General features: G+C 56.9%; 1 protein-coding gene and 1 non-coding gene across 2 annotated transcripts in view; both read right to left on the bottom strand.

The window, feature by feature from the left end:
* Window positions 1-15847, bottom strand: part of FIGNL2 (fidgetin like 2) — a 31824-nt gene extending 15977 nt beyond the window's left edge. Inside the window, exon 1 of the mRNA XM_086713364.1 lies at window positions 15604-15847. The gene's annotated coding sequence lies outside the window, so the exon portion shown is untranslated. The remainder of the gene's footprint in view (window positions 1-15603) is intronic.
* Window positions 15848-19032: 3185 nt separating this feature from the next.
* On the bottom strand, window positions 19033-19105 carry TRNAR-CCU (transfer RNA arginine (anticodon CCU)). The gene has a single exon. It is a non-coding gene; the product is annotated as a tRNA-Arg (tRNA).
* Between the last annotated feature and the right edge of the window lie 1907 nt (window positions 19106-21012).

The raw sequence follows: 21012 nt of genomic DNA, 5'->3' as shown, positions 1-21012 counted from the left end.
ATCCACCCCTGGCTCACTGTTCAGCTCTAGCTCCAGCTTGCCCCGTAGCCCCCCCTTCCAGAAAACCTTTAGGACCGACACCACCAAGGAAGTTCTGAAGATGCCTCTAAGTATAGAGCTCTGTACAGCCACTCCTTTCCCACCCTGGGCTATTGATCTGTCTGCTGATCTGTTGGTTTGACCCCCTCATGTCCGAGGACCTCTTAAGGGCAGTGCAGCCATACACAGGAACAGATGATTCCCTAACCTCTTGGGGTCCACCCTGGGTCTGGGGAGAGAGCATCTCATGCTGGGAGGAGCCCTACCCAAGGTCGCACAGCCAGGAAGGGATTTGCACCCAAGAGCTTGGCTTCACCCCTGATCAGAGCCCTGAGTCCTGTGCTGTCCAAATCACAGCCACTAGCCACAGGTGGCTATTCAAATTCAAATGCGTTACAATGTATGAATTACTTTTAAATGTAAGTCATTTATTATCATTTAATTACCAAAATAAAAAACGTATTATGAAAGTGAAGTTAAATTTAAATTTCAGTTTCTCAACGGCTCTGGCCACACCCCAAGCGCTCCACAGTCATGTGTGGTAGTGGCTGCCATTTCGGACAGTGCAGACACAGCACATTCCCGTCACTGCAGAAAGTTCTATTGGACAGCGATGCTCTAATCCCAGCCAGGGCTCCATTCTGCAGCCAGGGTGCTTCCCACTACAACCGGAGCCTCCAAAGCTTTCTCTTGAACTTGAATGGAGCCTCCCTTCCTAGGGTCTCCAGGTAGACTTTGCTGGGACTCAGACTCCTTTCCTTAGGATTTCTGGGAAGTTTTCTGGCTAGGCAGGGCTCCAGGGGCCAGGAAGGGAGGGCTGACTAGCTGGACCAGCCCCTCCCCACCAGCCCACCCTGTCCTCAAGCTCAGGGCAGGAGAGGAGGGGCAGGCTGAAGAAGAGAGGACGGTAGGACAGGACAGTTTGTCATCTGGCCCTTCGGGCTGCGCTTCCTTCCCTCCACACCCCCTCAGCTGCTCAACACCCCTCCCCTTTGCCTACCATCCTCATCCTCATCAAATCCCAAGGACAGATGGGGGCCGGCTGCAGGAAACGTGACCACAGTGAAAGCACTCTCAAATGGCAACAGAGTCTGGGGGTCACAGTTGTGTCCCCCGAGGTCTGGCCTGTCCCTCATGTCCGGCCTCTGTGGGCTGGGACTGGGCTAAAGCGAATTTCAGGGAAGGGGGAGGGTACTCAGGAATCTTAGGGGGAGGTTTAGGAGTCTGTAGGTGCTGGATTATTCCAGCAGACACAGCCACAGTTAAAAATGCAGTCACTCATGTGGTCACTCATCCATCCAGCCATTCAACACACCCTGAGTTAAGTCCCCACCACGTCAAGATGTAATAAGAGGATGGAAAGATGGACAGGTGGGCTCCCCAACCAGCTTGACCAGGTAGCTTGTTCTGGACTTAATCCTCTGTTCAGGCTAGATGAAGATCCTTTGTCTCTGCCCAGTGGTCTGAGCAGGATGGACACCCCCCAACCCCCTCCCTTCAAACAGGCGCACATGCACGCGCATGCACACACACACACACACACACACACACACACACTCCCAGCTGCTGCCATGAACCCCCCCCCCCCCATGGTCTCTCTGGCCAATCACAGCACTGAAGGGTAAGTCCCATTGCCCAGCAGCCCCCAGGGAGTGTATTAGCACATTTGAACCGCTCAACCTGCAATGACAAAGCCTGGGGCCTTGGGAGGAGACACAGCAGGAGGGGTGGGGGCCTGTGGGGAGCTTTCCTCCCTCCTCTCCCAGGGGAAAGCTCAGGAGTAGATTAAGCATTCTGGGGCACAGAGGAATTTGGGGGCCCCAGCTCCAGCAGTGAATAAGCGATCCATAAAATCCCAATTTACACACTCACTGATCAAACGGCCCATCTACTACCCCAGGAGGTTGGGGGTGGCTGCTGGGCTTCCCCCACTCTTGCAGAAGGTCCTGGGGAGCCTGGACCCGGGACACAGGTTCCCAGGGTTTTATCTGCAGACTCGGTCCCACCCCCAAGCTCCTAGAGGGGCATCCGTCCTAGGGCCTGGACCAGCCTGGACCCGCTGTGATCCGGCGGCCTCTGGAGGAGGAGGCTCGCCTGGCGGCCATCTTTGTCTGCCCTCCGCGAATAATGGCTATTTCTCTCTGGGGCTGCCCCGGGGCTGCCAGGGCTGACATCAGTTTCATCAGAGCTGCTAATCACTTTTCCAGCTCTGAAACTCTCCTCCCCGCCCCTTTCTTTCCAACAGCCCCTCCATGTTTCCTCTTGGCCCTACTTCTGGTGCCGTCGCTGCTGGGGCATGCTCTGATTCCTTCCTTCCACCGCCACACCTCTCCCCTCCCCCTGGCTAGGAACACCGCTGGCGGCGGGGTGGGTACCGGTTCTCTATCCCTAACCCACCTCCCTGGACACACCAGGTAGGGAGAACTAGCCTAGTTGTTACCCTTGCCCCTTCCCCCAAAATAAACACAATTTGTCTTCACCCGCCTAAATTTTGTTTGCTTCACTTAGCTAAGGCTGCCTGGGATTTCAGCAACAGAAGACCATTCTCATTCACAAACATCCTCTTTGATTTATTTATTTTTTTAAGTTTATTCATTTATTTTTTAGAGAGAGAGTGAGCAGGGGAGAAGCAGAGAGGGAGGGAAAGAGAGAGAATCCCAAGCACGCTCCACACTGTCACCGCGGAGCCGGATGTGGGGCTCGATCTCATGATCTCATGAACCGGGTGGTCATGACCTGAGCCGAAATCAAGAGTCGGGCGCTTAACCGATTGAGCCACCCAGGCGCCCCACAAACATCCTCTTTTAAACCACGCGCACCCCTGGGAGCTTGCTGGCCATCAGCCACTCAACCCTCGTGAAGGTTAGCAAGGCTGATTGGCTCTGCCTACCGCCTGCTTGAGATGAGCTGCACTGAGCAAGTACACATTTTCAGCACATTTGACAGTAAGTCTTTAGGGCAGGGAATTGCTTTAAAGGCAGCGCAGCCCACTCTGCCACGCCCCCTTCTCACCGCCTGCGTACATTGGGTGTAGACTGGACTTCAACTTCTGAGCCCAGGGATGGGACAGGAAGGGAGGGAGGGGTCACCCTATGGAGTGCTTTCCAGAGGGCTCAGGAGGTCAGGCTGTCTCCCAGGGGCCCCTGCATGCTGGGCTGGAGCTAGATCTCCACAATGTCCGTCAGCCCTGGCAACAGGCTGCTAGACAAGGAGTGTGGTGCAAGTCAGTTCTACAGCAGGACTCACTCCTTCCCTTCCCTTAACCCCTCCCCGCCCTGCTTTCCTCACCTTCATGGGCTGCCTCCATGGACCCTCGAATGCAGCCTGGACCCATTAGCAGCTGGAGTCAGGCAGGTGTCTGAAAGGCTGACCCAAGGCGGGGTCTCTGCGCCCACCCTGTCAGGCCTGGGGTGTCCATCTGGGGGTCCAGGTCCCACCTCCCTCCCGTGGTTCAGATGGTGCAGGAGTCAAGTGTCAATCTCTGTTTCCTCTGGTGTGAAATAGGGGTGGGGGTGGGGGCGCCCAGCATCTCCCTCACGGGCTGCCCTGAGGGCAAGGAAGGAAGAGTGATACTTTTAAGACTCTCTAGAATGGGACCAGGGCTTGGGGCAGGACCTAGGGCAGGCTCTGACTTGGCCAGGTGCTTCAGGCTGGGTAGAGTAGGGGAGGGGGCAGATGCTCTCTGAGGCCAAAACAACCCAACAGACGTGAGGGACCCCAAGGAGAGAAGTTGTGCCCTGAGTGGAGAGCACCGACCGGAAGGGTGAAGTCCCTGTCCTGCCCCTGACTGGCCTTCAGGTGGGTCTGAAGAAGCTGTGGGGGACCTGAGCTCAACGTCACTGAAGCCACAGCTTCCTAAGACATCCTAGCCTGGCTCCTGGCCCCTCTGACCTGTGTTCTGGGCCAGCTCTCACCAGCTCCTCTCCTGCTGATAGAGGCAGGAGCCCCAGGGCCCTGCCACACCTCCCACCCCCACCCCACCATTCCGAAACTGCCCGGCCAAGGTCACATGCCTCTTCACGTCCATCCTGAGGGCCCCCCACACCAGACCCAACTTCAACCTGAGCCACACTTTTCATCGCGCCTGAGAATCTAGAGGATAGATGAGACGCTTTCAGGCCTCATGGATGCCCACCAAGACCTCAGACTCCATGTGCCCAGAGAAAACATCTGTCTTCTCTCCCCAGAATCCATTCACCCAGCCTGGACACCCTGGAGTCCTCGTGTCTCTCTACCTCTTGCAGCCTCCTTGCATCTAGCTGGTCATTGAGTCCCCTTCACACTGTCTGAAATGACCTGCAGCTCCCCCGCCTCCCACCATGGCTGGCCCCACGTCTGGACTCCCTGTCTCTCCCCCCTAACCCTTCTTTTGGACGGCCGCCAGGGGTTTCTACAGACTCAACCCTCCCCTGACCTCAGAGGGGGCCTCAAACCCCTTAGCCCAGTGCCAGAGGTGGCTCAGTGTGTCCTTCCTCCAGCCTCAGGCTCTGCCATTCTGGACCCCTCCGGCCACATGGGTCCATTCTCTGGGTAATACACACTCATACTTCTAAGCCTTTGCTCCATGTTCCAAAATGCCTTCTTCCCAGTTCTGCAGTGGGGGTGCTCCCACACTGTTATGTCACTTTGGTTTTGTTTTTGCTTTGCTTTTTTTTTTTTTTTTTTTTAACTAGGCTCCATGCCTAATATGGGCCTTGAACTCACAACCTGAAAATCACATGCTCTACCAACTGAGAGAGCCGGGCACCCCTATTATGTCACTTCGATACTGTTCCTGGCTCCTTCTTGGGTGCCCCGAGCAAGTGCCCTGCACTTCTGTCCTGCCACTCAAAGGCCTTATTTGCAGTTGTCACTGGTTAAAATGGGCTCCCCATTTCCTCCCTGCTCAGATACCCCTGCCCCTGGGCCTTTGCACAGCACTTTTCTAGTCCAGCAGCCCAACCGTTCCCTGCCTGCCCTGTCCTCTCCCTCCCAAAGTCCTTTCCCCAGAAAACCTTCCCTGATACAATGGCCGTGGGAAGAGCAGGGCCTGTGGCGTTCTTCCTACAGTAAGTACTTGTTCTAGATAATTCCTCTTTTCTTTTTTTAAAATTTCTTTTTATTATTTTTTTTAAAGTTTACTTATTTCTGCGTGGAGGTGGGGGGTGGGGGGGAAGGGGGACAGAGAGAGAGGGAGGGAGAGAATCCGAAGCCGGCCCCACACTCCGTGAGGAGCCGGACGTGGAACTCAAACTCATGAACTGTGAGATCATGACCGCAGCTGAAATCAAGAATCAGACGTTTAACCGACTGAGCCACCCAGGCGCCCCAATAATTCCTCTTTTTAAAGATTATTTACTGGGACGCCTGGGTGGCTCAGTGAGTTAAGTGTCCAACTTTGGCTCAGCTCATGATCTCACGATGCGTGGGTTCAAGACCCGGGTCAGGCTCTGTGCTGACAGCTCAGAGCCTGGAGCCTGCTGTGGATTCTGTGTGTGTCTCTCTTTCTCTGCCCCTCCCCTGCTCGTTCTCTCTCTCTCTCAAAAATAAACATTAAAAAAATAAAATAAAGATTATTCACTTAAGCACAGTGGTTTGCAGGGGTGTGCTTCCCCACCCACCCCACCGCCGCTAGAGTCAGTCCCTCTCTGAGCCACTCAGCTTCTCACCGCAGTATGGAGATAGTACCGGCCTTGTACGCACAAAGCTTGTGAGGGCTTCAATGTGCAGACACTTGGATGCATCAAGCTTGTGCTCGGAGGAGGCCGTGGCCCCAAGGCCATCAGGGTTGGGTGAGACCCTCCCAGAGTCTGTCTCCTCATGGGTCTGTATCTGGGGGCCCTCCTCCCTGGGGACTGGGCCCTGGGTGGGTGTGGGTTGGAGGGTGAAGTCAGGGCTCCTGATCAGTGTTCAGTCATAGGCCCCTTTAAAAAAATTTGTTTTTAATTTTTTTTAACGTTTACTCTTGAAGGAGAGAGATAGAACGTGAGTGGGGGAGGGGCAGAGAGAGAGGGAGGGAAGCACAGAATCCGAAGCAGGCTCCAGGCTCTGAGCTGTCAGCACAGAGCCCGATGCGGGGCTCGAACTCAGGAGCTGTGAGATCACGACCTGAGTGAAGTCGGTCGCCCAACTGACTGAACCACCCAGACGACCCTAAAAAAAAAGTTTTTAAGTAAGCTTTATGCCCAGTGTAGGGCTTGAACTCACGACCCCAAGATCAGGAGTCACATGCTCCGGGGTGCCTGGCTGGCTCAATCGGGGTTAAGTGTCCAACTTTGGCTCAAGTCACGATCTTGCAATTTGCAAGTTCGAACCCTGCATCGGGCTCTGTACTGACAGCTCAGAGCCTGGAGTCTCCTTCAGATTCTGTGTCTCTCTCTCTGTTCCTCCTCTGCTCACGGCCTCTGTCTCTCTCTCTCTCTCTCAAAATAAATAAATAAACATTAAAAAAAAAAAAAAAAAAGAGCGGCACGCTCTACCAATGGTGCCAGCAAGGCACCCCAGTCATCCACCCCTTTTGCCGTCTGGTAAACCTGTGGTCTGTTCAAAACCACTTTTTCAGCGTGCCTGGGTGGCTCAGTTAGTTAAGCATCCAACTTCGGCTCAGGTCATGATCTCCCAGTTGGTGAGTTCGAGCCCCACATCAGGTTCTTTGCTGACAGCTCAGAGCCTGGAGCCTGCTTCCCATTCTGTGTCTCCCTCTCTCTCTGCCCCTCCCCCACTCGCACTCTGTCTTTCTCTTTCCCAAAAATAAACATTGTAGGGGCTCCTGGATGGCTCAGTTGGTTAAGCGTCTGACTTCAGCTCAGGTCATGATCTCACGGTACGTGAGTTCAAGCCTCACGTTGGGCTCTGTGCCTCACAGCTCACAGCCTGGATCCTGATTTCAGATTCTGTGTCTCACTCTCTCTGCCCCTCCCCTGCTCGCACTCTGTCTCTCTCAAAAAAATAAACATTTAAAATTAAAAAAATAATAATAATAAAATAAAATTAAAAAAGAAACATTTAAAAAATAAAATAAAAAATTTAGGGGCACCTGGGTGGCTCAGTCAGTTGAGTGTCTGACTTGATTTTGGCTCAGATCATGATCTCACCGTTCATGGGCTGCATTGGGCTCTGGGGTCTGCACTGACACCAAGTGCAGATCTTAGCTGCCCCCCTCCCCTGTCCCCCTATAGCCCAGGAGCCCACTTGGAGTCTCTCTCCCTCTTTCTCTGCCCTTCCCCCACATCTGTGTTTGCATGCACTCTGTCTCTCACACACACACAAAATAAACACTAAGAAACAAAAATAAAAAATAAAAAAATGTAACAATCACAATAAAAATTAAAAAGACATGAGGCTACAAAAGGAATTAATAACATTAGAATACAGTTTCACCCATGAACTCCCCAGGGGTCGAAAACCACAAGTCTCAGCCCAAAAGACCGGATAGAACCCCCTCTCCACCCACCACCCCTCCCCTCGGCCAGGTTTAAGATCCAAAGTTGACTTGAGTCAATTTGGGTGGCATGTGACCTCCAAAAAGGGGGTGTGATCCTATGTTCCTAGGGCCCCAAATATGCCGCCCCCCCCCACACACCCGCCATGCACGGGGGTGGGTGGGAGACACAGAACCAGGCTGAGCAGAGGAAGCAGGCCCAGGCCGCCCACCCAGGCTTCCCCAGTAGCCACCCCTGCCCCCCTCGTAGGCCCTTCCCAGCCCTGGGGGTGCTGAGCTGAGTAACTCCAGCTATGCGGCCTGGCCGGTCTACCTGGGCGTGAGTGGGCAGGGCTACATCCTCAGGGGGGTGGCCCCCCATACCCGCAAGGCCACAGGAACAGAGGTGGAAAGAGAAACCGGGGAGAGGGTGCTAGGCAAAGACTGACCCACCGCGACAGCTCCTTCTGTCTGTCTGCTCCTGTACGGGATCCTAGCACACTCTCCAAGCACAGTTCTAAGGGACCTCTGCAGAGTAGTTCACTGAATCCACAGAACGACGCTGGGAAGCAGGTACAGCTGTTAGTCCCGTGTTATAGAGGAGGAAACTGAGGCACAGTCTGCTCGGCTCAGTCACCAAGCTAGGGCGTGGTGACACCCACGGGGGCTTTTCAGCCCAAAGGCTTCTCTGCCTCTCCTGCCAGAAGCAGTTGTTAATGTTCCCATTTCACAGCTAAGAAAACGGAGGTATCAGTTGGTTCCCACCATCCTCATCGACCTCCCCTGCCCCCCTGTAGCCCTCTTCCCTTGGTGCCCCCATCCGCAGCCACAGACCCCAGAGCTCAGCACATTCCAAAGCGGTTCCCGTGGGACCCTGCACCCTTGCAGGTCTGAGCCCCCAGCCCTCAGGGGAGTGATCAGAGAGGAGCAGGACAGCCACGGCGGGAGGTGGGGAGTGTTTGCTCGGGAAAGAAAGATTCTGAGGACCCGTGTCTCCAAATCCCTGAACGACTGTGACTGTCGGGCGGCTGGCCGTGTGCCTGTGCACAACCACTCCACTCCCCACCCTCCTCGAACGAGGCGAACCCTTCAAGAAAGAGGTTTGGCTTCGTGTTAGCTGTCTGAACGAGCTCCCCATCCATAGAGGCATTCAGCATGAGAGGCTCTCTGTCCTGAGAGGGGCACTCCGGGCAGGCTGAAGGGCTCCTCCTTCCTCTGTGCAGGTTTTCTGGGGCCTCCCCACTTGCACATCTAATAGGCCAAAGCCAACAAGCCACGGGACTGAACTCCCCGCCACCCCACCCCCACCCTCCAGCTGCCGTCCCCACCCCATCGAGGCGCGTCCATCGTTTTCAACAAGGGGCTCACGTCCCTAAAACTCCACCCTGAAAAAATAAAATTTTTAAAATAAAGATAAGCAATAAAAACTTTAACAAAAATTAAAAATACACGAGGCTACAAAAGGAACTAATAACATTAGAATACGGTTTTACCCGTGAACTCCTCAGGGGTCGTAGACCACAAGTCTCAGCCCAAAAGACTGGATAGAACCCCTCTCTCCGGCCCCACCACCCTTCCCCTCAGCCAGGTTTAAGATGAGTCCGTTTGGACGGCATGTGACCTCCAAAAAGCTTAAGCTTTAAAGACTGGGTGAGCCTACGTTCTCTGGCCCCGAATATCCTTCATCCTCCAGGATGGAAGATATGACCTAAGAATGGCCACCCCACATAGGACACAGTCAGTCTGGAAAAAGAAGAGTACAGGTCAGGCCACTGATGGATGCCGTCTACAGAGCTGGGTGGAAGGGGTGAGTGCCCCCATGGCTAGTGTTTCCAGGGAGCCCCTCTGCCCCCAAAGAAACCGACTGGTAGACCGGGTAGCTGTGGAGCGCACGATGCAAGGGGCGGGGCGGGGAGTCTTTCTTCAGTATAACCTGAATCCCACCAGCTTTCTTTCCTCACTAGCCTAGAAAGGACAGATAGCCCCAGCCTCTTGAGCGTCCGCGGGCCAAATAGGCCAGTCAGCTGCAGGGGGACATTCCCAGCTTCCTCCTAATTCTCACTGAGTTGGGCCTTCTGTCACCTATGAACAGCCTCCCCCGGGGAAACTCAGTCTCCTTCGGATGCCACCAGTGATGCAGAGCCCTGCGGTCAGGTAGCTGGTCCCTTCCCCGAGTCCCTCCTCTCCAGCCCCTCTGGTGCTCCCTCCACAGCCCTAAGCAGCACCACTCTGCAGTCACTGACCCCCATCCGCACAGGGAAGCACCAAGAACGCAGTCCCTGAAAGCCCAGCCTGTCTCTTTGCCTCTTCTCTGGTGCCCAACTGTCCGGTAAGCTCCTTGAAAGTGGGACTGGGGGCACCTGGGTGGCTCAGTCGGTTAAGCGGCCGACTTCGGCTCAGGTCATGATCTCACGGTCCGTGAGTTCAAGCCCCGCATCGGGCTCTGTGCTGACCGCTCAGAGCCTGGAGCCTGTTTCAGATTCTGTGTCTCCCTCTCTCTGACCCTCCCCCGTTCATGCTCTGTCTCTCTCTGTCTCAAAAATAAATAAACGTTAGAAAGTGGGACTGCATCAGACAATCATGGATGTTGGTGAAGAGCTACCCGGACAAACATCTCCGGGGTCTGGCACACGGCCTTGCCAAGAGGGCCACGAGCCTGGCCACGCTTCCTGCTAGGTGCTTGGGGCAGAGCAAACAATGCCAGGGCTGGGGAATGTCCTCTGGTCCTCCCTGGCCACGTGGGAGGCCGAAGGCGGTTATGGGAGATCTGCCCTGCTCAGGGCCTGGTGCTTAGGTGCCCAGTGAGTGTGCGGCAAGTCTCAGGGGAATCCCAACCCTGGCTGGGCCCCCTCTGGAGGCTGGCTGAGGTATCCCCAGAACCGCAGGACACGGCAGGTGCTCAACACCGCGTTACTAAGGGTAAAATGCCTCCTTGTCCTCACATCTCCCGACCCATCCCTGATTAATCCCAGCATGGGGCTAGGGACCAGGTGGCCTGAGCCTGCCTGGGACGTGGGGGGGAGATAAAGGAAGGTGTGCTTTCACCTCCCAGATTCCTGAGGTAGCCAAGCTGCCTCTCCTCTCGCCCACCTCCTGAACACCCACCCCCCCCCCGCCCCCGCTCTGACTCGACTTTGGAGGGAGCTTTCAAAGATGGCCCAGAACTTTCACACACACGCCCTCTCTTTCTCCTTGCACCTACACGGGAGGTGGTTCTCCAGAGTCCCTGGGTTCTGAGTTACTGAGCAGCTCACCAAAGGCAGGCATGTACTTCAGAGACAAAAGGGCACACTATTTAAAATCAGGGCCTCTGTCACCTATGAACTCACTAGTGTCCTTATCCCCATTTTACAGATGAGAATTTGAGACCCAAACAGAGTGACTCATCTAGGGCAATTATCTGTAATTAGTGTCGGGGTCATTGCAGCCCAGGGCTTGGCCCCTAGGGTGGGGACCATGACTGGTCTTTTTGTTTGTTTGTTTGTTAATGTTTATTTATTTTTGAGAGACAGATAAGGAGGCAGAGTAGAAGCAGGGGAGGGGCAGAGAGAGAGGGAGGCACAGAATCTGAAACAGGCTCCAGGCTCTGAGCTGTCAGCACAGAGCCCGATGCGGGGCTTGAACTCATGAACCACGAGATCATGACCTGAGCCGAAGTCAGACGCTTAACCGACTGAGCCACCCAGGCGCCCCCATGATTAGTCATTTTAAACGGGGCCAGGTTGGGGTGCCTGGCTGGCTCAGTCAGTAGAGCATGCGACTGTGAGCTCGAGTTCGTGAGTTCCAGCCCCACGATGGGCATAGAGCTTACTTCAAAAAAAATTTTTAATTAAAAAAGAATAAAATAAAATGGGGTCAGTGTCACAGCCCTGTGGGAGACTGGCCTGTGACCAGAGCCGTGTTCTCCCATTCCCTGAGAACACCCCACCCCACCTCCAGTCCCCAAGATGAATTACAAAGGCCGACCCTGCCAACACCTCAGCTCAAAAGGAAAAGAAAGCCAAGGCACCCTGGTGGCTCCCATGCAGTCCCCTCTCTTTGGCTGGGTAATCGACAGCAATGACAGCCCTGAGCCCTGTCACCTGCATTCCTGAGCAGCCCTCACAGCACACAGTCATTCAAGACTGGAACTCGGGGCTCCCGGCTCCCGCCTGTTGCCCCATTTAATCCTCATGATTACACTCAGGAGAGCACCATTTCGCAGGTGAGATATGGAGTGTTCAATACGTGCTACTTAAGTGTTCATTACGACTCGAGACACTTGTGAAAATGCTCAGAAAAGAGTTAGACTTTCTTGCCAATCGACCATGTTCCTGGGGACGAGTAGACTCCAAAACAGAACAGAACAAAACAAAAAACCCCTGAACGTCCTCTCTCCAGGCAACACACTCAGAGACGACATGACCAGCCCTTACCCCAACACAGGCAGCGTGAACCCTTCCCAGTTGAAGGCTGGCCCAGCACCTCAATCGCCACCCTGGTCCCTTGGCCCAGGAATAAGGCCATGAAGACAGCGCTGAGTGTGGAGGTCAGGAGTCCTGGGCTACCAGCCTACCTTGGCCCTCTGCATATCAGAGGGGGACCGGACTAGAGGGAGGTCTTCATGCAGGGTCCCCGTGGGCTTCAGAGGGCCCAAGAACCCTTGGAGGCAGAATGCAAAGGCTAGGGTCAACTGAAAGTGCATTTTGGGGGAACAGCTTTCATCAATCCCTCTGAGGGGCCCGTAAATCAGAAGAATTGTTGGGCGATCTTGAAGACCCCCTTCCATCCCTAGTGCTCTTCGGCTATATGCATTTCAGCAGAAACCCACTCCCCATCCTTCAAGGCTGTCTCCGCTGCAGCTCTGGGAAACTCTCAGGTTTCCTGCTTCTTTGCAGCAGAAGGCTTGGGACCCAAGGCTATGCAAGGTCTCTCCTGTTTTGATCCCCCTCACTAGCCTACCAGCTCCCAGAAGGGAGGAGGGCCAGCCAAGAGCCCCATGGCCGGCCCAGTGTGGCTGGCCCCAACCCACAGCTTCTGTCCACTGGAAGGCGGGGGCTGTCAGTGCTGCGGACCACAGGTGCACCCGGAACTTAGGTCCACCTCTCCCTGCTGCAGTCCTGGAAATTTACTGAGCCACACTTTCTACGGGGAGCCTGGTTTTCATTAAATCAGGGAAAGGAGTCATTAACTGCCAGCCAAGTCAAGAAGAAGCGAAGTTCTGCTAGAAGGCATGGGGAGGGTGAGGGAGACCAGCCTGTCCCCTGCCCTCCCTGGCTGACCGATGGTGGGGGGAGGGGGAGGCAGGGAGGCTGGGCTCCTAAGGGCCCAACAACTGCAGCAGCAGGAGCTGGGGGTGGAGAGTGGGGGCAGTCGTGGCCCAGATAATAAGCAATTGTTAATGTGATCCATATGGATCCTGACTGGCCTCTCTGTTTAACAGGATGATAATGGCAGGGAAAGAATGCTGGTCTGTGGGGAAAGGAAGGGGCAAAGTCCTCCCCAACTTGGGGGGTGGGGGAGGGTCAGCAATGAGGAGGAGGAGAGGAGGAGGAGGAGGAGGAGGAGGAGGAGGAGGAGGAGGAGGAGACCCACCCAGGGGTCTCCACCCACCCAGGAGTGCAAAGCTATTTGCCAGAGTGGTCAGATTCCATGCTTTGCAGGCTGCCCTCACAAAATCCGTTGTATTCAGCCGACAGATATTCACAGAGCAACCATAAGGTGCCAGGCTCTGTGCCAGGCCCGGCGTGGGCAGGGTGCAGGGAAGTGTGGGCTCCATCCCTATCCTCCAGGAGGCAAAGCCTAGTGTGGACTCAGCCACAAAAGCTGAAGGGAGGCACAGGTGCAGGGCTTGGAGAACATGGCAGGAGGAGCAAGTGACAAGAGCTAGGGGCTCTGGGGAGGCTACAGGGAGGAAGTATGGCATCTGAGCTGGGCCTTGAAGAATGAGGAGGTTGTGGAGAGACAGGGACAATGGGGAAGGCATTTGGCTGAGGGAACAGCAAGAGCAAAGGCAGAGAAGCGTGAAATTGCGTGGAGAGTCTGAGATCTCAGCAATAAAGCTGCAGCCCAGGCAGGGGAGGGGAAGGGACCCTTGCTCCATAAAAAGCTGTGGCCATGGATGACCAGGAGGAAGGCAGGAAAGGGCCCTTGGAACAACACACACTGGTCCGGTCCCTCTCCCCTACCCCGCTCCACGCTGTGTGCTGGAATTATCCACCCATGGGATCCTCAGCCCAACCTACTCTTAGACCACAGCCAGAAAATCCCAAAGGGCCTCAGAGGCCTAACTCCATCCTGTGCCTCTCAGCCCCCACTTCTCCTGGGAAGATGGAGGTCCCCTCCCCCCGCCCCCCTCGGAGGAATTAGGTTATCTGGGACTCACCAGGGGCAACTCCACTGCCCTACAGAGCTAAATTCCCTTTGGCCCAAGAGCACTTTCCCCCAGAAGGTATTACAGCCAGGGCGAGGGGCGCTCCTCACTGGGGTTGCTGCTGCGGACACCAATAGATTGAAGTGGAAATAAATGAAATGGTGTTAAATATGGGAAAGGGGGATTTACGAGGCCTGTCACCGCGTCCAGCGCAGCCAGCCGGCAAGCCCCGCCCCTTTCTCGCCCACCCCAGGAAGTCGCGCCCCGCCCCCTGCCCGCTGCCCAGCGGCCGCGGGGTCCGCGCTCCGCGGCCGGGTCCCGGCAGCGCCGCAGCACCCAGCCGCCCAGTGCGTGGGTCCTCCGGGGCCAAAGCTCAGCGGAGAATGACGGTTGCTCCCGGACAGGAGGTCTGGGGAGGAGAACCTCAGCGCGGCGGTATCCAGGGGGGTGCACAGGGCATTCAGGCTGGATTCCGGAGGTTCTGGGGCTCCCTGTGCAGGTCAGGGGGCTTTGGACCCCGACACCATCCCCCCCACTCTAAAGACTCCACAGGGAAGGCTCTGGGCCCCGAGAACCGAGAAGCGCCCCCCTACAGAAGTCCAGAGTGGGCTGGGAACCAGAGCCCGGCTCCCCGCTGCCTGGCCCAGGGCAAGAGCCCGCTCAGCCGCGGCAGCCCGTGCGGACCACAACACAAACATTCTTCCGTCCTCTATTCTCCTCCAAATTAGGTATCCATGGAGACAGGGCCAGGCAGCCTGACAGCCCCACGGCCTAATCCTGATTTAGTGACCGTCCCTTTAACAGCCCACCCACCCGTCCACCCACCCCTGCGCTCCAGGCCGCCGCTGGGCGCAGGCTCCAGGCCGCTCGCTCGCTCCCCGCGCAGACCCTTCCCAGGCCTCCTCCGCCCTTGGAGCCGCTCCGGGACCGCGGGCGCTGGGGAAGGGGGGGGGGGGGCCACATTTGCTAAGCACCTACTGTGTGCCCATCTTTCTGCGGAGGTCCCTCGACAGAGTGGGTTCCCAGCAAGGGAAGCTCTGTGCAGACCGAGAGGGCTCCTGGAGTGGGCAAGTTTAAGGGGCGCTCTCTAGAGAGCCGAGAGCTCAGAGGGTCCCCCTTGTAGCCAGTAGCCCACGGGTGAAGGTAAGTGCAGCTTTTTGCAACGCCCTGACTCTGAGATGGGGCTATGCTCTCCCCGGCCAGAAGAAAAGAAAGGAAGGGGGTGGGCGTTAGGGGCGCAGGGCCCTAAGTGGCCTCGGTCTCCTGTCACTGCCCCGTCACGATGCTGGGGAATCTCCGGGCCAGGAACCCAGCCCCCACCCCCTCCCACACACACAGGGGCCGCTGGACAAAGACCTGACGGAGTGGGAGGGGCCTGCGGGCCGGCCCTCGGGCTCCGGACACAGGATCCTTCGGGGACCCGAACCCGCAGATCCTGGCTCCCCACCCCCCAATCCCGCAGGCTCCCCCCAGAGCCGGACGCTCGCTATTGCTGCAGCCTGCGCACCAAAGGGGGCGGCGAAGAGGGTGCCCGTCGGCGGCGGAGACGAGAGCCCCCTTGTCGGCCCTCCCCCTCCCCCCGGGAAGTGACCCTCGGCTCCCACGCACCCGCCCGGGTCTCTGGCTGGCCTTGCCCTTCGACCCTCGCCTAGTTGAACCCCGCGCCCCGCAGCCCCCGCCCTCTCTGGCCCTCACACTGCCCCGCGCCCGCGGACAAAGCTCCGGACACCCCGACCGAACGGTCACCACCCCCTGACCCCGGCCCGCCCGCGCGCTCCCGTGTCTGCCCCCGCCCGGGCCCGCGGCCCCGTACCTCGGCATCCCGGCCGGGTCCTAGGTGAGTGTGCGCGGCCTGGGGGGGCGTCCGGCCCCGGGGCCGGGGCGCGGGCCGGGGGCGACAGGCCGGGGCTGGGGGGCAGCGGCGCTCACCATCCTGGAGCCGCTACTGCTGCGGCTGCTGCGGCCGCCGCGGCCGGGAGCGGGACTGGGCAGTGGGGGTGGCCGGACAAGGGGCCGCCCCGGCTCCCCCCGCAGGCAGGACCCCCACCCCCACCCCCGCCTACCCTCGCCCGCCCCCAGCGCCCTCCCTCGCAGGCCTTTGCTCCCCTCCCCTTTCCCTGCTCCTCCCTCCCCTAATGCCCCTCCCTTCCCCCCAACTCCCGCCCCTTCTCTGGCCCTCTCCACCCCGGGCTCCTTCCCCGCCCTCCCCCACCTCGCCCCCGCCCCGCCCCCACCTCCCCTGGGCTCGCCCGGCCCCTCCTCTCAACCCTCCCGGCTTGGCCCCGCCCCCTCCCTCCCCTAGCTCTAAAATAAATTAGCCACAGAGGGGGAGAAAAGAGCAAATGACCCTTGGTGTGGATAGTGTCCTTGCGCCACTCTCCGGCGCGCCCCGGCCTCTCCCGGGCCGTCGAGCGGGAAGTTGGGGTGGGGGTGGAGGCCGGGCAGGCCGGTGAGGGTGGCGGAGCGGTCCCCCGAGGGGGGAGGCCGGGATTGAGTGGGGGCCACCGAGCGTGTCCGCCGGGTGTGAGAGGCTTCCTGGGTCGAAGGGCAAAGGGGAAGGCAGCTAAAGGGGAAGGCAGCCAGCCCGGCCCGCCCCGTCAGCTTGCCTCCCTAGACCCCCTCGCCCAGTACAGCCTTAAGCCCCTTGGCCAAAGCCTTGTTGACTCATGCTCTCATCCTCCCGCCCCCAGGTGAACTGAGCTCCTACTGCTTAGGAGACCGCCCCAGCCCAGGATGCAGAGGGTGGGACACACACAGCCGCGCAAGTCCGCCTCTCCGAGTGGCGGCCGTGGTTAAGCCCTAGACCTAGACAGCGGAGGGGAGGGTGTGAGTTCTAAAAGGCTGGGCTCTCTGGAGGGCTTCCCCAAGGAGGCGGCGTTCACGCTGGGCCAAGCAGGCTGAATGGTGGAAGGAGAAGAGGGAGGATGGATTCCAGACCTGTGGTCCGCTGAGAGGTAGCCTAAGGCGTTCAGGGCTGGGTGCGCCGACTCTGCGCCAAGCTTTGAGCTAGACGCTGGAGACACCTGAGAAGAGTCTCCAAGGCGCATCCCTGTCCCCGTGGAGCTCCTGGTCCAAGGGTAGCCAGGATTCTACCGGCCCAGGCTCAGGGCTTTAGCGCTGGTCCAGGTGGAAAAGGGAGGCTGCAGCGAAAGCGCCCAAGGAGGTTGTCTGAGATGGAGTTGGGCTTAGATTGGAGGGTCAGGATACGTTTCCTGGGGGAGATACTGAGTACCCAGTGTCCCGCATGTGGAGGCAAGACTAGCACCCAAGCAGGTTCTGGAACTCACCAAGATGAGGAACTTCTCCATCCCCAGAATCCTCTCCTCCTCTCCACTTCACACCCCCAGGACCACAGCCTGGCAGGAAGGACAGATGTGTCAAGGCTCACTATGCTAGGGCAGCCCTGGCTTCAGAATCAGACCAGCAGGATAAAGGGAGCCACAGCCACCACCCTAGGGGGGGCTCAACTCCCTGCTGAAGGGACAATCCCAGGGTAACAGAGGTGGAAGAAACTCGTTGGGTGTTTCTTTACTGATGGAGCATCTGAAGCCTGGAGAAGTGACATTCTTGGGGTCACACAGCAAACCTGGATCTAGAATCCACTGTAGAATTTCCACCCCACCTGTCCTGTTCCCCAAGGGTCAGAGGCAAGAGTTAAGAGAGAAGCCAATGTCCACAGGAGCTGAGCGATCTCAACCAGCAGGACTAGTGCCGGGAGGCCAAGCCTGGCATTGCCAGGGCACTGTGGCTGGGTGTCACTGGGGGCCATTCTCCACCAGGCTTCAGGGTGGGGGCGGATGACAGGAGTAAGGCCAGAGGAAAGAATTGATAATGCACTCCCCTGGAGCAAGTGTTCAGTTCTCCCTCTTCCCCCAGAACCCTCCAGTGCTAATAGGAAGGACAGGGTTAGACCTAGGGAAGTCCTTCCCAGTAAGATAGCATGCTGAGAAGGCCTTCACTGGCCTCCAGGAGGGAGTGTTCCGCATCTTGGAGGTGCTGAGTTATTTCCGATGAGCAAACTAGCATGGGTCACATTAAGGGGGTTAGTTAGCAGTTGGGGGTGCAGCTGTCCTCTTCACCCCTCTGCCCCCCATCCTGCACCAGTGCTCAGGCAATGAAGTGTGGCTCCCCCTCCCAAGCTCATTAAAGTCCTGTTAATACATCATCCAGCCTCCTGGGCTGACAAATACTCAATCCTAGCAAATGGCCCTTCATCATGTCTCTGCCTCTGCTCTCCTGGGCAGGGTGCTGGGGGTCTAATCTCTGAGGACTCCCTGCTCACCCCTCTCCTGACTGTCCCTAGTCAAGGGATCTGTGCCCTTGAGAGCCCCCTGCTGCGGACAGGAGTCAGACTGGTCTTGTGATCAGCTCAGGGGTAGGTCAAGTGCGCAGCAGTGGATTGGATAATAATAGTGGTGATGATGGCAGTAATGCTTGTCTTCTGCAGAGGGCCCTCCATTCTTTCCTAGTCCTTTTGCTCGTATCACATTCAAAGTGGAGAATCCCACCCCCCCAACCCCACTCCCAGGGAAGGCAGGTGCTATGTTTGGGTGTGTGTATACGGAGCATGTGTATATGCATAGGGCGTGTGCGAGTGTGTGATCATCGGGGTCCAGACTTGTAACAAGGCCTTTCTGAAAACATGAAGGAAACTAACCCAGCTGACCCGGGAGAACCAGCGTTGAGAGTTTCAAAGAGAGAGAGGAGAGTTAGAGGGAAGATGTGGAAAGCCAAGAGGGAGGGAGGGAGGAGCAGGTGGGGTGGGGAGGAAGGAAAGAAAAGGGCCCCGGGGAAGGATGGGGGTGGGGGGGAGGAAGGGAGAAAGAAATGGAAGAGAGGAAGAGGAAAGGGCGGAGAGAGCTCTCTTTGTGGTCCTCTGCATGGGCCACTCAGGAATCATTAAGAAGCTGGAAAGGAAGGAAGTGCGTCCTGGGGCTGGTCCTGGGGCTGGGGGATTGGGGTGCGCCCAGAAACACCACACCCAGCTCATTTAGTGCTGCCGGCTAGCCAGGGCTGGGGCTGCTCCCCCCCCCCCCCCGCCTTTGTGGGGCCCCAGATCTTCTCTTTCTACCCCCTTGGCTTTTAAGATTCATCTCTCAGTGCCTCCTCAATGCTGCTCCAGCCCCTTACTCTCTGTTTGTGCGCTCATACCAGATTTACCTTCCCAGTGAGTCCGGGGCCAATCCCCACCACAGCCACAGCCAGGGGTGCTTTTTTTTTTTTTTCTTTTCAGTAATCTCTACACCCAAGGTGGGACTTGAACTCACAACCCTGAGATCAGGAGTCACACGCTTTACCGACTCAGCTAGCCAGGCACTCCTGGCCAGGGGCTCTTAAAGAGCCTTCATAAGAACCAGAAAAACTGTCCTTCTGGGCAGACACAGCTCTGTGCCCGACCACACAAGACTTAGGAGGAGGAGCTGGGGCTGGTCATCGGTCCCCTCCTTTCCCTTAGGGGCCCAACTCTTGGGGATCCTGGTGGCCACTTCTAAACCCTCATCACATATCTGGCTCTACCATTTGTTCTGTGAACAGAAGCACCCCCCCCCCCCCCCGCAGCACAGACCTTGAGCCAGCACCCCAAGCTGAACCATCATCTCCCCATTTACCTTTATAATACAGCCTTGCAGAACCTTTCACTAAGAATCCACACCAATTTAATACCCGAGTCTCTCTCACTGGAGTTATCTTTTCCCCTATTATGCCTGGGGAGATCCTATTCATCCTTCAAAACCCAACTCAGATATTCCTTCTTCTGTAAAGCCTTCCCTAGCTATTCCCCACCCCCAGGAGAGCTGGTAGCCCCTACCCCAAAGCTCTCCCAATCCTTTTTCCTAGGTGCCAGGAGTTGAGCCAATACCCTGCTTCCTAGAGGAGCCCTTCCCTCCTTCTTCAAAGGCAGAAGACTAATCCAGGCCTGACTGGCTCAATCTTTCACGTGCCATCTCCTCTGGACTCCCACTGGGTTTCTCCTTTCCCTAAAGCTTACAAACCCAGGGCAGAATGGGGAAGTGGAAATCCAAGTGGCTCAGAGGTCTCCCCACCCCCACTCTGCCTGCCCTCACTGGGGCTGGGCCTGACAGGAGACTCCCAGCACATCTGGTTGTACTTAAATCACCCAGCGCCCAACTAACTGCCCAGGCATGTCCCCTGCTCTTCTCCCCTCTGTCCTGGCCTCCTCCCCTTCCTAAACCTCCTGGTTCTCTCCTCCAGGATGCCTTCCTTGATTGGCCCATCCCTTGAACTCTCCATCTCTATGGTTCTGGGGTCCAGGGTCCAGGGTCCAGGAGGGTGTGTGCTCAGTGTGGCTCAGTGTGTGGAATCCCCATCCTTTCCAAGCACTGGTCCTCAATACAAACCTTTCCCCGAGGCAGGGAGGAAAGCTGACCAAGGGCCCCTCCTCTGCCACCGTCAGTCAGCCTCCAGGGTGGCTGCCTCCAGTTTCTCTTGTGTGTGTCACAAGGAGTGGGAGCGTTTCTGCCTTTTTTAAAGTTTTGGTTCAGATCCAGACCGAGAGTTGTTCCCACGACAACCCTTGCTGTCAGCCATTTTCCAAAAGGCGTTGCTAATATTAAAGAACCAAAGGGAAATAAAGGCAGACAATACAAGTATCCAAAGACACAGGCTACGTATTACACTATCTGTAATTGGATTTAAATTTAAAAATAAAATAAAATAAAATAAAAGACACGGGCGGCAAAGAACAGGCTCGTGGATGACCTTCTTCAGCCGGGTTGGATGTTCGTTCATTCATTCGAGAGCGGGTACCGATGCCTAAGGACCCTAAGTTCTGGGAAGAGAGTCCTTGAACAAAACCCCAGTGCTACCAAGACAGAGTCACAGTCAGTGGAGGAGAAGGACAGTGGACGAATAGAGGCAAGATGCCGGGATGGACACGAGGGGGGCGCGGTGGGGTAAGGTGGCGGAAGACCAGAGACTTTGGTTCCAAACGCGGCTCCCCACTTTCCCGCCCCTAGGGGGGGCCACTTCACCTTCCGGAGCCTGTCTCCTCGCCTGTAAAAGCGGGATGACGCGACCTGGGAGGGTTGTGGTGGGATTCAAATAAGATAATGTGTGTGGGAGGCACTTTGTGCGGTGCTCGGTGAGCGGTTGCCATTGTCATTAGGTTCAAACGTTGCCTGTCTGGCGCTCCCGCTCTCGTTCTGATGCTTCCACAGCTGTCTCTGCCCCCTCCTCGGAGGGCAGGAGCCATGTTGGAGAA

The sequence above is a fragment of the Puma concolor genome, chromosome B4, assembly GCF_028749965.1.
Source record: "Puma concolor isolate L17-30 chromosome B4, mPumCon1.1.hap2, whole genome shotgun sequence".
Lineage (NCBI taxonomy): Eukaryota > Metazoa > Chordata > Mammalia > Carnivora > Felidae > Puma > Puma concolor.
The sequence above is the reverse complement of the archived record's forward strand: the minus strand, read 5'-3'. Positions and strand labels throughout refer to the sequence as shown.